The sequence below is a fragment of the Megalobrama amblycephala genome, linkage group LG1 (genome assembly GCF_018812025.1).
Source record: "Megalobrama amblycephala isolate DHTTF-2021 linkage group LG1, ASM1881202v1, whole genome shotgun sequence".
Lineage (NCBI taxonomy): Eukaryota > Metazoa > Chordata > Actinopteri > Cypriniformes > Xenocyprididae > Megalobrama > Megalobrama amblycephala.
Window position 1 is genome coordinate 74,944,889 of NC_063044.1, and position 14,846 is coordinate 74,959,734.

The window sequence follows — 14,846 nt, forward strand, 5'->3', positions numbered from 1 at the left end:
CCGTATTCTGTACAATATTAATTCATAAAGTGTTTTATGCTTGACTATGTACCGAAAACAATATCGACATGCCATTCTGATACAGTTCCCTGCTGCTCATCCTCATTTACTGTTCAAAAATAGTATTGGTTCAATGTAGGATTCAGACAGACTATTGTAAACGTGAATAAAGAGTTGAACATGCTGTCTTATATCTTTGGTATATTCTGTCAACAGATGCTGTTCTTCACGAGTCTCTGCGGTCATCATTGTGCCATCAGACACAATGAGAAGCTCATCAGAAAATGGAATATAATGTGTAATTTGTATTTGTGTATAGAGGGTCACCATGGTCCAATATTTTTTTTTTTCTTTAATGAAAAACATGGTAAGTTTTGCTATAATTCATAAACACAACTTCATTCTTTATAAATCTCTCCAACAGTGTGTAATGTTAGCTTTAGCCACGGAGCACCATCAAACTCATTCACAATCAATGTAAACATCCAAATAAATAATATACTCACATGATCCGAAGCATGCATGCAGTACCCTAGTGAAAAAAAGTATACTAAGTATACTTACAGCAAGACTAATTATTAGTATGTTTCAAGTGTGCTAATGATTACTTCATTTAAAGTGTGCTATTTTGAAACAACTAATTTTGTATTAAGTATATTTTAGTTGAAATTAAGTAGTATTAAAATACAACTTTAAGTATATTTAGTATACTTATGTGTGCTAAATTGGAACAACTTCAAGTATACTTAGTACACTTTAAGTATATGTCTGTGTAGGGACTAATTACATGCTTGATTAGTGATATTAAAGTGTACTTAATTTGTGTTATAAGTATATTTTTTTGTTATAATATACGTTGTATTATAAGTATACTTTATTTCTGTTATAAGTATACTTTTACTTCTGTTATGAGTACACAGACTGCAAGTGTTTAAGAATGAAAATAGCGACGGCTCTTGTCTCTGTGAATACAGTAAGAAACGATGGTAACTTTAACCACATTTAACAGTACATTAGCAACATGCTAACAAAACATTTAGAAAGACAATTTACAAATATCACTAAAAATATCATGATATCATGGATCATATCAGTTATTATTGCTCCATCTGCCATTTTTCGCTGTTGTCCTTGCTTGCTTACCTAGTCTGATGATTCCGACTCCCACACCAGAGATCCAGGTTCTCGAGGCCCACGAGAGCAGGGCGAGTAGGACCTGTGTGAGGGGTTACATAAGTATAAATCTTTTATTTCAGTTTGTAAACTGGTTGTTTACTGAGACACTATATTTCATTGTACTCATGTTTGTACAAGAGACAATTTCATCTTGTGCTTATTTTCAGTTTCACTCCTTTGTTCATGTCATGAAAGGCAAGGAAAGGCAAGGCAAGGCAAGGCAATTTTATTTGTATAGCACATTTCATACACAATGGTAATTCAAAGTGCTTTACATAAAGAAGAATAATAAAAATAGAACATAAGGAATAGAAATAACAGTAAAAACAGAGAATTTTGCTATCTGGATGGATGAGCTAGGAAGTCTCAGGGAGTTTTTTGTTGTTGTTGTTGTTGTTGTTGTTGTCCATCGGAGTGGATCTAAACGGATCTATCCATCAGAGCAGATCTGAATGGATCTTCCTCACACAACAGGACTGCTACCTGTTAAGGCACTTCAAACTGATACACAAAGTTTCAATCTCCCCTTTTGCCAAGACACCTCAAACTGCACCACACAGCCCTAATCCCCCTTCCGGAGATATCTTATCTATGTTATCTTATCTAACACAGTTCAAATTTCCTCTTTGGAAATTTCCCCCTTTGGAAAGTGTCCTGACTGTAATCCAGAGATATCTTAACCACGCACCTCAGCTCAAATTTCCCCATGGTTTGTCCCCTTATCCAAATTTACCAAATTTTAACCTAATCACTTTCTTCCTAATTCTCCCAGCTCTTTCAACCAGACAGCAATATTTAAAATGCATTAAAAGTCAGAAAACAAGATGATACGCAAAAGATATAAAATACATTAAAAATGAAATAAAAACAGGAAAAGGAATTTAAAAGAATAAAAAGATAATATGTATAAAATAAAATGCAAACAGTTCGGACATAGCACAGTGCTCAATCAGCAAATGCATAGGTAAAAAGATGTGTTTTGAGTCTGGATTTTAATGTGGCTACTGTTGGAGCACACCTGATCTGTTCTGGAAGCTCGTTCCAGCTGCGGCTGGCATAACAGCTAAAAGCAGACTCTCCTTGCTTTGAGTGAACCCTTGGTATTTCAAAATGACTTGATCCTGATGATCTGAGTGATCTGTTAGGTTTATATTCTATGAGCATATCTGCAATGTATTGAGGTCCTAGGCCACTGAGTGATTTATAAACAAGTAACAGTACTTTAAAATCAATTCTAAATGCAACTGGAAGCCAGTGCAAGGACCTGAGGACTGGTGTGATGTGTTCATGTTTTCTGGTTCTGCTCAGAATCCTGGCAGCAGCATTCTGTACGAGCTGCAGCTGTCTTATGGTCTTTTTGGGAAGACCAGTGAGGAGCCCATTACAATAATCCACCCTGCTGGTGATGGAAGCATGAACAAGTTTCTCTAAGTCTTGACTGGAGACAAAGCATCTAATTCTTGCAATATTTTTTAGAAATGATAATATGCTGATTTAGTTACTGTCTTTACATGGCTACTGAAACTCAGGTCTGACTCCAAAATCACACCAAGATTCCTGACTTGATTTTTAGTTGTTTGACCCTAGAGTGAAGGTACGTGTTCACTTTGAGAACTTCATCTTTGTTTCCAAATGCAATGACTTCAGTTTTGTCTTTGTTTAACTGAAGGAAGTTTAGGCACATCCAATTTTTAATTTCATCAATGCATTGGCACAGGGAGTCAATGGGGCTGTAGTCGTTAGGTGATAGGGCTAGGTAAATCTGGGTGTCATCTGCATAGCTGTGATATGCAATTTGGTTCTTTCTCATTATTTGGCTCAGTGGCAGCATATATAGGTTGAACAGGACGGGTGCGAGTATTGAACCTTGAGGGACTCCGCATGTCATGGATGTCCACTCAGACTTATGGTCACCGATACTCACATAATAACCTCTCCCTTCTAAGTATGACCTGAACCATTTAAGGATCATCCCAGAAAGCCCAACCCAGTTTTCCAGCCTGTCAAGAAGAATGTTGTGATCGACAGTGTCAAACGCAGCACTGAGATCGAGAAGAACCAGCACTGATAATTTACCTGAATCTGTGTTTAGGCGAATATCATTTATTATCTTTATGAGTGCTGTCTCTGTGCTGTGATGAGGTCGGAAACCAGATTGAAAGTTGTCAAAGTATCCATTCAAGCTTAAGAACTTGTTCAGCTGATTGAAAACAACTTTTTCAATGATCTTGCCTATGAAAGGAAGATTTGAGATTGGTCTGTAGTTGCTCAATATGGTGTTATCCAGATTGCTCTTTTTCAGGAGGGGCTTAACAACTGCAGTTTTCAGGGATTTTGGAAAAGTCCTAGAGAGAAGTGAGGCGTTTACCACTTCTAGGAGATCTGCTTCTAAACAGTTAAACATGCTTTTGAAAAAAGATGTGGGAAGTGTGTCAAGGGCGCAGGTTGATGTTTTAAGGTGCTGTACTGTTTCTTCCAAAATTTTACCATCAATTGCTTCAAAAACAGACATAATAGCTACTTTCTGAGGTTGTGATCTGATCTGTTTTACCCCGGTGCAGCTCAAGGATGTGCTGATCGCCTTTCTGATATTATTAATTTTCTCAGAGAAGAATTTGCTGTCTGAGAGCATTTCACTGGGGATCTGACTTGGGGGGTTTGTTAGTCTCTCTACAGTAGCAAAAAGATTGCGGGTGTTGTTTAAGTTTCTGTTTATAATATTTGAGAAGAAGGTCTGTCTAGCTTTGCCTAGTTCCACATTGAAAGCATGAAGAATATCTTTATAGATGTGATAATGGATTTCGAGTTTTGTCATTCGCCACATGCACTCAGCTTTTCTGCATTGTCTTTTCATATTTTGCACTGCTGTTGAGTTTCTCCACGGTGCTTTTTGTCTGCCACTTTTCTTCCTGACTTTCACAGGAGCAATGTTATCAATAACGTTGTGGCGAGGGGGGCGTGGTTCAGCGAAGTCTGCAGCGGGAGAGAGAGGCAGGAGACGAGCGGTTGAGTGAGTGGGTTAAATGCAAATGACGAACACCTGTTTCTTGTTTCAGTAATTGGCGTGGAGAGAGTATATAATGCCAGGAGAAACAGGAGTGGCTGAGAGAGAGAAGGACTACTGACTGCTTACCTCCTGGATGCTGGAATTGTTGGCTGGAGTTTCTTATGTTATATTGGACCGTTTTGTGCCTGTCTGCACACCTGTTTTGTTATTTTTGAAAACCAAATAAAGCAGTCAGTAGTCAAGCTGACCCCGTCCTCTTCCTTCCTGACATTGAACTTTGTTACAAACGTTCTGTACTTTTGAGTTAAAAGAATCAAGGAGAAAATCAACAGAGTCTGCAGATATGCTTGGTGTTAAAGATATAGCCTTCATAAACAGTGCACTAGTATTCTCATTTAAGCATCGCTTTTTGACCGAGACAGATCTAGCTTCAACAGTTGGAGAGATCAATATATCAAAGAAAATACAGAAAAGATCAGATAGCACTACATCCTTAATGACAATGGATGAAATGTTTAGACCCTTACTAATAATTAAATCTAGAGTGTGTCCACGATTGTGTGTAGGTCCATGTACATGCTGAGTCAGATCAAAAGTATTCAAAACTGTTAGTATTTCTTTTGCCATATTGGATTCTGCATTTTCTGTGTGGATGTTAAAGTCCCCAGTAATAGCAAAACAGTCAAACTCAGAGGAAACTGCTGATAACAGTTCTGTAAAGTCCTCCCCAAAGGCTGGAGAGTATTTTGGAGGCCTGTAGATAACTATAAGTAGAATGCGAGGAGCACCTTTTAACACAATACCCAAGTATTCGAAAGACAAGTAATCACCAAATGACACTTGCTTGCATTGATAGACATCTTTAAATAGAGCAGCAACACCTCCACCTCTCCTAACAGCTCTGCAGACACTCATAAAAGTAAAGTTAGGAGGGGCTGTTTCATTCAGGATTGTTGCACTGCAACTGTCTTCAAGCCATGTTTCATTTAGAAGCATAAAATCTAGGTTGTTTGTGGTTATTTAGTCATTGACTAGAAGTGATTTATTTTTAAGTGAGCGGATGTTTAAAAGTGCTAACTTAACAGTCTTACTTTCTGTCTCTACAGTAATCTTAGTTTGACGTGTAATAGGCAGCAGATTAAATGGGTTTGCCAAACGGTTTGAGAAGGCCTTAGGCTTTCTATCACGTAATAAAACAGAAATAGAGAAAGCAACAGGCACACTGGGTTCCCGCTTGTTCTGTAAACTTTTGATAAAGTCACTGTTATCATAGCAGGGACCCGACACACATCACTGAGAGCTGTTATCGGTTGTTTTTGATTCACCTAGAACAGATGGAGGAGGGTGAGGGCCCTGGCGTTGTGGCAGGGGCCGAAGAGCTCTTGCAGGAGGAGGAGGAGGGCGAGCTGGGCCCACAGGCTTTGGTGGTTTCGGGGCTTGGCGCTTTTTTGTTGATATCTGGGGGCTCGCAGCAAAAGAGTGGGAGAGTTTGGTTCCAGCATACACCAGTTCCTCCATTTTCTCTGAGAAGCACAGAAGAGGGGATGCTGGGGAGAGGGATAACGTGTCCGGTGAGAGGGGCTGTTGCTCTGGTGTTACCGGAGGCTGTAATATGTTGTCCTGCCTTCCCTGGCTGTTTTCAAAAGTCGTCCTTGGGTGCTGAATCTTGGAGCAGTTCTAACACGTCACTGTCTCTCGGTGAGCTCTGTGGGCAGGGCTCAGTCAGGATTGTGTGCGTGAGCAGTGGTTGTTGTGGCTGCGTCTTGTTATCATTGACCTTGTGGGATGTGTCAACTGCATGTCCATTCAGATGCTGAAATGAAGTCCTGTGGTCAGTTGTACTCTGTCCAGGTGTGTTTGTGCCATTCAGATTGGCACACACTGCTGAAGGATGATGGAGGGAGAAGTAGATATTGTCCTTTAGCACTCTTGAGCCCAGTTTGTTTGGGTGCAGGCCATCATGAGTGAACAGTTGTCTCTGACTCCAGAACAGATTGAAGTTGTCGATGAAATTCAGTCCCTTTAAGTTGCAGGTTTTTTGCAGCCATGTGTTAAGCCCAAGCAACCGTGTAAATCTATTTGTTCCTCTTGCTGGGAGTGGTCCACTGATGAATGACTGAACTTTTAGTCTTCTAAGCATTTCAAAAAGTTAATTGAAATCCCTTTTAAGGAGTTCTGACTGCTCCTTCCGAATATCATTCTTCCCCACATGAATGATTAGTCGATTTGCAGACTTATTTCTATATTTCTTCATGATGCTCTTAAGTTCCCTGTTTACATCAGAAACTGTTGCTTGTGGAAGGCAGCATGTAGTTGTATCCCTGCTGCTAATGTTTCTGATAATAGAGTCACCCACTATCAGAGTCCTGGGCTCGGCTGCTCTATGAGCTGAGTGCAGCTGTCTGCTCGACCTTGAGCGGCCGTTAGCATCGGTGTTAGCTGCTGGCTGATTTGATCTGTGTCCGATCATGTTTGGGGATTCCTCACCTATATTCATCATGTCTGGAGATTCCTCACCCACATTCATTAACACTTCAAATCTGTTCTCCGGATGTATTGGTGGTGGTAGGGAGCTAGTGTTTGGGGTAGAGGATGCTACTGCAATATGTGATACTCGTGACAATCTGATGTCTCGAGTGCCTTTGGGTCTCGCTCCCTGTTTGTGCCATCGATTAGTATGTTGATCAATTTCGGCACTCAGTATGGTCTGTTTAGGGGCATTAGATTCATGGGACTCACCGACTGTGTGCTGAGGACGTCCATGATGAAGCTCTGTTGTGTGTTCCTTCTGGTTTGGTAGTCCCGCAAGTAACTTTGTTTCAAGAACTGCAATCCTTTGTAGAAGTCTGTGGCAGTTTGTGCAGCAGGTAGATTCTTCAACCAGAGGAGGCATATTATTTCTAATCCTTTTGGATGTAGGCAGCTGTGTTTTCCCTTCTCCGGAATGTAAGCTGATGGCTGCCATCAGTGTGAGGCTGGTTGGATAAAAATTCCCCTTTTTTGTAGCAATTCTTCCAGTTAAAAAGAATGTTGGTGCCAAGATTTGTTGTTTGAGCACTGTGCTGATTTGCTGTAGTTAAAATTAGGAGATAAAATATAAAAGCAATAGAGCAAAGCGCAGACATGTAAGCAAGAGCGTCCGAACAGTAGCAAAGCAGGAAGTGCAAGATCTCTGGTATCAGTATGTCCAGGTAAGATGTCTGTTCAGTAACCAAGCAGGGTACATATATGTAAATTACTGTAAATTAGAGGGTAATGGAGATGGAAGCCAGGTGAACTGCACAAACTTTTATCTTTGTGGATGAAGCTGGATTCAACCTGGCAAAAACACTTCATGGGTGGAGAAATGTGATTGGACAGAGAGCAACCGTGATGTCACAGGCCAGAGAATGTGTTATCAATGACATGTATGTTTTCTGAATGAGAATTGATGCCAGTGTTATAGTTACACCTGTCAGCTGCAGATGCCATTGTGTACCAGCAGATGGCAGCCTCGTCCCCTACTGTCACCATAGACTCTGTTATACCTGGACTCCATTTCCCAGAATATTATATATTTATACGCCTTTTGGCTTTGTATCTTTATGAAGTCTTTTTTTGTGTTACTGATAGCATTTCTGAGCAGCCTGGTGTTCCTGATGTTGATTTCTCGCTCCTCTCTCACACTTGATGTTTGTTTGTTTGTCTGATAACTTGTGCTCTGATCCTCTGTCTGGTTCTGGGGCCTGTACCATGAAGACGGATTAGCTGGCTAGCCAGGCAAGTTTCAGATTAGTTTGCGCCAACCCTGGCTTTTAGGTACTATGAAAGTTGCTCGTCTTAAATCAGTCTTCGTTGCCATGGTATCTGACGCTGCACGGCTAACCTGCTCCAGGGTTATGTTCTGGATTCGAGATCTCAGACTGAAGTTTGACCAATCAGCTGTGAGCAAAGAAATATAGGTGACGTAACTAATCCCCAGCGTCTGTTGCAATGGCTTCAACCTTTTCTTCTGAATCCTGTAGACATCTCCGTGCAAATTGTTAGACGAGCACTTTGTAGAGAAAGAGTTTTTAGGGACAGACAAAATCTCCTTGCCTTCTCTGAGACTTATTTGTATGAAAGATATAGATTTTCGGCGGAGGGAATCTCTTATCTTTGCGAACTTCTTGAGCCTCACATAAGAAATGTGACACGTCGAAGCCATGCCCTTACTGTACCGCAAATGATGTGTATTGTGTTACGTGTTTTGTGTATTGTGTTTTTTGCAAGTGGTACATGCGGTCGGTGATGCGGAGAACGTAGGGAAAAACACGGTTTTTGAACCATTCTCAAGGTGGTCCTCGCACTGCAGGGGTACATTAACAGCTTCACTGTGTTCCCCGGACATTTATCGACCATGTCCATAAAAGAGGGCTTTTATGAAATTGCCGGTAAGATATAAGTTATTGATAGTGTGACATCACATTAACAAATTTAACCTTTTACATTTAAAAAAAAAAAATCACTTTGAGTACCTGAACGTATTATAGAAAAAAGTACATGTTAATGATTTTAAATGTTGATTATTATTATTTTAATCTTATGATAGGATTCCCTAGAGTCATAGGAACTCTAGACTGCACACATGTTGCAATCTCCACAGCTCTAGGAGAACATGAGGCAGATTATGTGAATAGAAAATCCTTTCACAGCCTTAATGTTCAGGTAGGCCTAATGTGAGATGATTATTATTATTTTAATCTTATGATAGGATTCCCTAGAGTCATAGGAGCTCACTTTGGGTCGAGTTTTGGTTCTGAGTAAAAACAACCCAGTGTTTCAAGAATACTACAGCAGTTTTGGATCTTCATTATCATTGGAATATGTCTCATACACGGCACCTGCTTTGAGTGGATTATCACCGCATACTGTGGAGCTGAAAATTGGAAAACGTTTTGTCTCTGCTAAAATATTTTATGGACTACGCAAGGATTCATATTATTGACGATCTTTGGATTTGTATTGGTGAGTGTTGCTTCGCGGGGAAATTGTATTTTGACCGTATTGTTGTTTGGCGGCTGGACTCTGTTGACTGTTTTGGGGGTGTTCGTCATTTGGGGGGGGGTGTACGTTACCCCTTTGATATGTCTTCGCCGTCGGCTTGTAGCGGTGTGTTAGTCAACTACACTGCACCAGAACTCAAGCGTCTTAAAATCCCAGTTAAAAGAAAGAAGAAAAGCTGTGGAAAGGCTATTAAACAAGTCAAGAAAGATGATGGTGACAGTGATAGAGATTCCTCTGATTCAAATATGTCTCAGTGTTCAAATCTGTCCATTAGTTCTCAAAATGAAAACCTGATTTGTTTGTGTAGAGCTGAAGACATTAGCAGATTTCTGAAAGAAACAAAGGGAATGAAAGGAGTGAAAGCTGAAGATTTCTTCCCTGATTCTAAACAATTCGTAAATGATGTGAGGTTCCTTATGAAGGAGGGAGTTTTTCAAGATGTAGAGGTTTACCGTTTAAGGAAAATTGTGAACAAACTCAAAAAACAAATTACCAACGATGATGATGTTGTCAACTTCTAAAAAAAAAAAAAAAAAAAAAAAAAAAAAAGATTCTTTTGGCAGCTTTTTGTTCTGGTCTCTAAAATAAATATGAACTCTAAACATAAATGGTGCCAGAGATGGTCATAAAAGAATTATGTTGTTTGAGTTTATTAGACAAAAGCAAACTGATATAGTGTTTCTACAGGAAACACATAGTGATTTTAGAAATGAGAGCGACTGGAGAAGAGAATGGGATGGACAAATTATCTTAAGCCATAAATCCTCTATTAGCGAAGGTGTTGCTGTTTTGTTTCAAAACATTTTTACCTGTATCTTGTGAAGTTGATGAAATATTCGGTGGTCGGTTCTTAAAGATTAAAGTTAAAATTGAAAAAAACACTATGGTGCTTATGAATTTATATGCACCTACTGAAGGATCAGAAAGAGTTCTTTTCTTTAAAAAGATAGAAGCTGTTTTGAAAGGTTTAAATCCACAAGAGTTGTTATTTATAGGTGGAGATTTTAATTGTACCGCTAATGACAAGTTGGATAGAAACCATATAGAACCACATGCTGCTTCTCAGAAAACACTAGTACAGCTGATTGAGACTCATGATTTATGTGATATATGGAGAAGTATGAATCAGTATACTTGGGTTCACAGTACCGAACATCTCTTTGGCACGACTTGACAGAATTTATAGTGTTTTTAAAATTTTGTCAAATCATTCAGTGGGGTTTTCTGATCACAGTTTAGTTCTGTGCAGTGTTTTAATTAAGTATGTTAAGTGTACGAGAGCATACTGGATTTCTGATACTTCATTATTAAGCGATAAAAAATGTATCGATAATTTTAGTTTTTTGGGGGAAACTTTTAAGCAGCAAAAACATGTTTATGCTTCATTGCAGCAATGGTGGGATTGTGGTAAAGTTCTTATAAAAGATTTTTGTCAAAAGTACACTCTGAATGTTACTCGAGATATAGCCCTGTCAATGAAGATTTTAGAAATGGAAATTGTTGCTTTACAGGATGTAATAACATCTACAGAAAAATAAAAAGCATATTGATGAATTGAAGGGGAAAAAACAAACAATGTTAGTAGACCTTTGGCTATAATAATGATCTTGTGGCGTCTTCATTGTGGACATTCATATCAAATTTGCATTATTTTCCTGTTTTTACATCATGATAATCTATAAGACTTTAGTTGTATGTGGGACATATATGACATATAGGATTGAAAATGCATCAATATTATGCAGTTTGTGTATGAGGTTATATATGAACATATGTCATATAAATGAACATAAATCTGGCCTTTTATTTGTACAAGATATTTGAATCTAAACTCTGTTTTCTGAGAAGAAGAAAATCAAACAATGAACAATCCTCTGTGAGTTTTTGCTGTTTTAAATCTTGTTTCAGATGGTCTCCAAACTCAGCAGTATTTTATTGTAATATTGTAGGCATCTCTATTTCCTCTGGGTGCTGCGAGTCCTTCCTCCCTGCAAAATAAAAGCATTCGACTGACCTCTCGTATGTGTTTTTACCATGATTGCAGATTGTTCCAGATCAGATGAGTGTGAATCATCAGATTGTGTGAAGCTCAAACTCACCAGCTCTTCTTGCACAGATGATCTGAAGAAGAATCACAGTAGGAGCAGCAAACACTGCCATCTCAACAATAATCACAATCACTGCAGGAAACACGTGTGGAAGAAGAAGAAGAAGAGAAACTGGACATGACTGAAGTCAAGGGGATTCAACTATGAACAGTTATTGATGAAGCATTTACAGACTGACTGATAGTTTAATGGTGTAAAGCTGTCAGTAGAAATGAACGTGTCGTACCTCTGAATAATGATCCAGCAGTCACACTGACTTCAGTTTCTGATGCTGCAGAAGATGAATGTTCAGATGTTCATCTGTAGGACATTAACATCATATTTTACAGTAGTAATAGTTGTTTCTCACCTGAATACTTGACAGTGTATCTGACTGAGGTCTTGGATTGATTTCTGAGAGTAAGCTGACATCTCCACTCTCTGTTGTCATCTTCATTCAGGAGTGTTGTAGTCAGAGTGATGATACAGTGATCTGATGAGAATAATATCTGATATCTGGAGTCTGTCTTCAGATCAACACCAGCCTGATTCACCCACGACAGATGAAGACCCTTAGAATCACAGGATAATCTAGAATACAACCGACAGGAGAGAGTCACAGAGCGACCTGGACTGATCTCAGGATGATGATGATGATGATGATGATGATGGAGACACTGAAACTGAACACAAGACACAAATCACAGACTCTTCAATCATCATGTGAGTTTAAAGGGAGAATTTGTCTTTTTAAATTGATCACATAATCATAAACTCACCATGAAGAACATGCAGATAAACAAGTTCATTAGTTCCTTGTTGTTCATCATTCACATATTGTCTGCAGGTGTATAATCCAGAATCTTCTTCTGTGACGTTCTTGATGTTCAGAGAGCAGTCAGACCCCAGACTCAGTCTCTCATGTCTCTCTGTGTCTTTCTTCTTTATCCCTCGATCAATTAGTGCAACTTCTGTTGAATGTCTGAATCTGTTATAGTAGGTCCATGTAGTTGATTTGCAGTCAGAAAGATCATTATTACAGGGCAGACAGACATTTTCACCAGAACTGATGAACACATCATTCACTCCACTGGTACCTGAAACACAGTATATTTGAGTGATCATTATGATCTATATTAATAAATGAAGACATGAAACATACCTGCACATAAATCAGACAATTCAAGTATGTTGGTAACATTTTACAATAAGGTTCATTAGTTAAACATTAGTTAATGTATTAACTAAGATGAACTAACCATTGTCACAGACATGCCAGGCTCCACCATCAACCAATCACAATGCACCCCGTCACCGGAATACTGATCACGCACACCTGCACGTCATTATCACACTCATCACCAGCAGTATAAAGGACTCTCACTCAGTCACACTCATTGTCTGGTCTCATTAACATCTTACCTGTATGCTCTCCTCAAGGACCTCATTGAGAAACCTACCTGTCGCTCCGTTTGTCTCCTGTCTTCTATTTGTACTGTGTTAAATGTGTGTGAAGTCCCTCAGCGATCTGCTGTGTTGGAAACAGCGGTCCCTCTGCCATTACTTCATCTGCAACAACTAAGGACAGTATTATTATTCCATGTATCTCTATTCAACTGAAGATTTGTCATATACTCACCTGCTTGCTGTTGTTTCATCTGGTTGTGAAAATAAACACCTTACTTTTATATATCCAGCGTCTGTGCCCTTCTGTAACAGAAGACCAGACCATAACAAAGTCACACCAGTATGAGCAACACGGACCAGTTTCAAGAGCTCGCCGACGCCATGCGCCGAACATTCACCACCAATCCATCAGCGAGCGCTTCCGCACCACCCAGCACTCCTTCACCACCGATAGTGTACACCAGTCCCATGGCCAAACCGGCGTCCTGGAGATGCAACCGCACCTGTACCCCAATGATCGCTCTAAGATCGCGTTCATCATCTCACAATTAAGCGGCAAAACGCTTCGATGGGCTGAAACGCTCCTCGACCCAGGGTCAGCCGGCAATTTCATCTCTGGTGCCCTCTGCCACCAGCTCAAGCTCAAGACAGTCAACACGCCTTCAACCTACCAGATCCACTCAATAATTGGATGGCCCCTCAGTCGAAGAAAAGTCAATCATATTGTCGGACCTGTACAACTACAAGTGGGCATCTTACACATCGAACTCCATCTGCTGTTTCTGGAGGAGTCCACCGCTGACATGTTACTAGGGCGCCCATGGTCGGAGCAGCACAATCCCATTCTATCCTGGAAAACTGGTGAGATCCTGAAGTGGGGCGAAAACTGTTTTCCATCTTGTTTCTCTAATCTACCTCTGTCGTCTTCTCCACATTCCCAGTCTCTCTCCATCTGCTCCACGTCCATCGAGAGTCCTGTTGAGAAACAATCTGTTGAGATTCCACTATGCTACGCCCATTTCAGTGATGTTTTCTGCCCAAAGAGAGCCTCTAAGCTGCCTCCTCACCGGCCATGGGACTGTGCCATTGATCTGCTTCTGGGTGAGCCAGTGCCCTGAGGAAGGATCTACTCACTGTCACAACCGGAGGCATCTCCGAGGTGCCACTGTCTTCTCCAAGTTGGACCTCCACAGCACCTACAACCTCATCTGGATACGTGAGGGGGACGAGTGGAAGACTGCCTCGTGACACCTACTGGCCACTACGAGTATCTTGTTGTTACGAACTCCACACACAGCACTCGGTCGTAACATAGAGAGTGACACATTGTAACGTATCGCCCGGAGTCCCGTCTCCTGTTCCCACAAACACCACAATGTCACAGGTTGAAGCAGAGAGGAAATTTATTTCTTAAATATAGGAAATAAATTATGGCTTGAAGTCAGTGGGTCGGCCAAAACAATAAACTAAAGATAAGGGTTCTACCTATTTTTAAAGATCTTTCCTGGAAAGAGATAACAAAACAAAAACACAAATCTTACCTCCTTGCTTAACAGAAAAACAGGAGAAAATAGTCATTAAACAAAAAGAAGGGCCTCCCACTAACAAATGTTCTGCATGGAAAAGGGCAATTAAACATTTACCTGTCTATACCGCTAACAATTTGTACTCCACACCAGGATTTTATTTAAAAACTAATCCAGCAGCGTCACGCTCACTTGGCTGGTACAACAACAGCAAGCAAGCAGGAGAGGGAACTCATCGAACAGTCTTCCCTCCAAGCTTTTATTCTCTGAATGATCGTCAGCTCCACCCACGTAAACAGCTGCACCTGTTTACACCAATCAGCATGGAGCAACGGGGAGAGCGAGAGAAAAAGAGAGAGAGAGCTTCACACACACAATTTTGCTCCACACAACGTTACACGACATAAGTGACGTTCAGACATGTGACACCTTGTCATGCCGTATGGACTAGCCAACGCCCCCTCTGTATTCCAGGATTTCATCCATGAGGTGCTCCGGGAGTTCCTACACAAGACTGTCCTGGTTTACATCAACGACATCCTCATATACTCCCAGAGCATGGCCGAACATCACCAGCACGTTGCGGAGGTCCTGCAATGCCTGAGGGAGTTCCACCTG

At 40.4% G+C, this 14,846-nt stretch overlaps 2 protein-coding genes across 5 annotated transcripts in view; one reads left to right on the forward strand and one right to left on the reverse strand.

Moving 5' to 3' along the window:
* LOC125247003 overlaps positions 1-14,846 on the reverse strand; it is a 537,225-nt gene that overhangs the window by 488,553 nt on the left and 33,826 nt on the right. The gene's annotated exons all lie outside the window — the stretch shown is intronic.
* The window catches only part of LOC125247564 (CXADR-like membrane protein), an 824,350-nt gene that overhangs the window by 371,676 nt on the left and 437,828 nt on the right, over positions 1-14,846 (forward strand). The window lies entirely within an intron of this gene.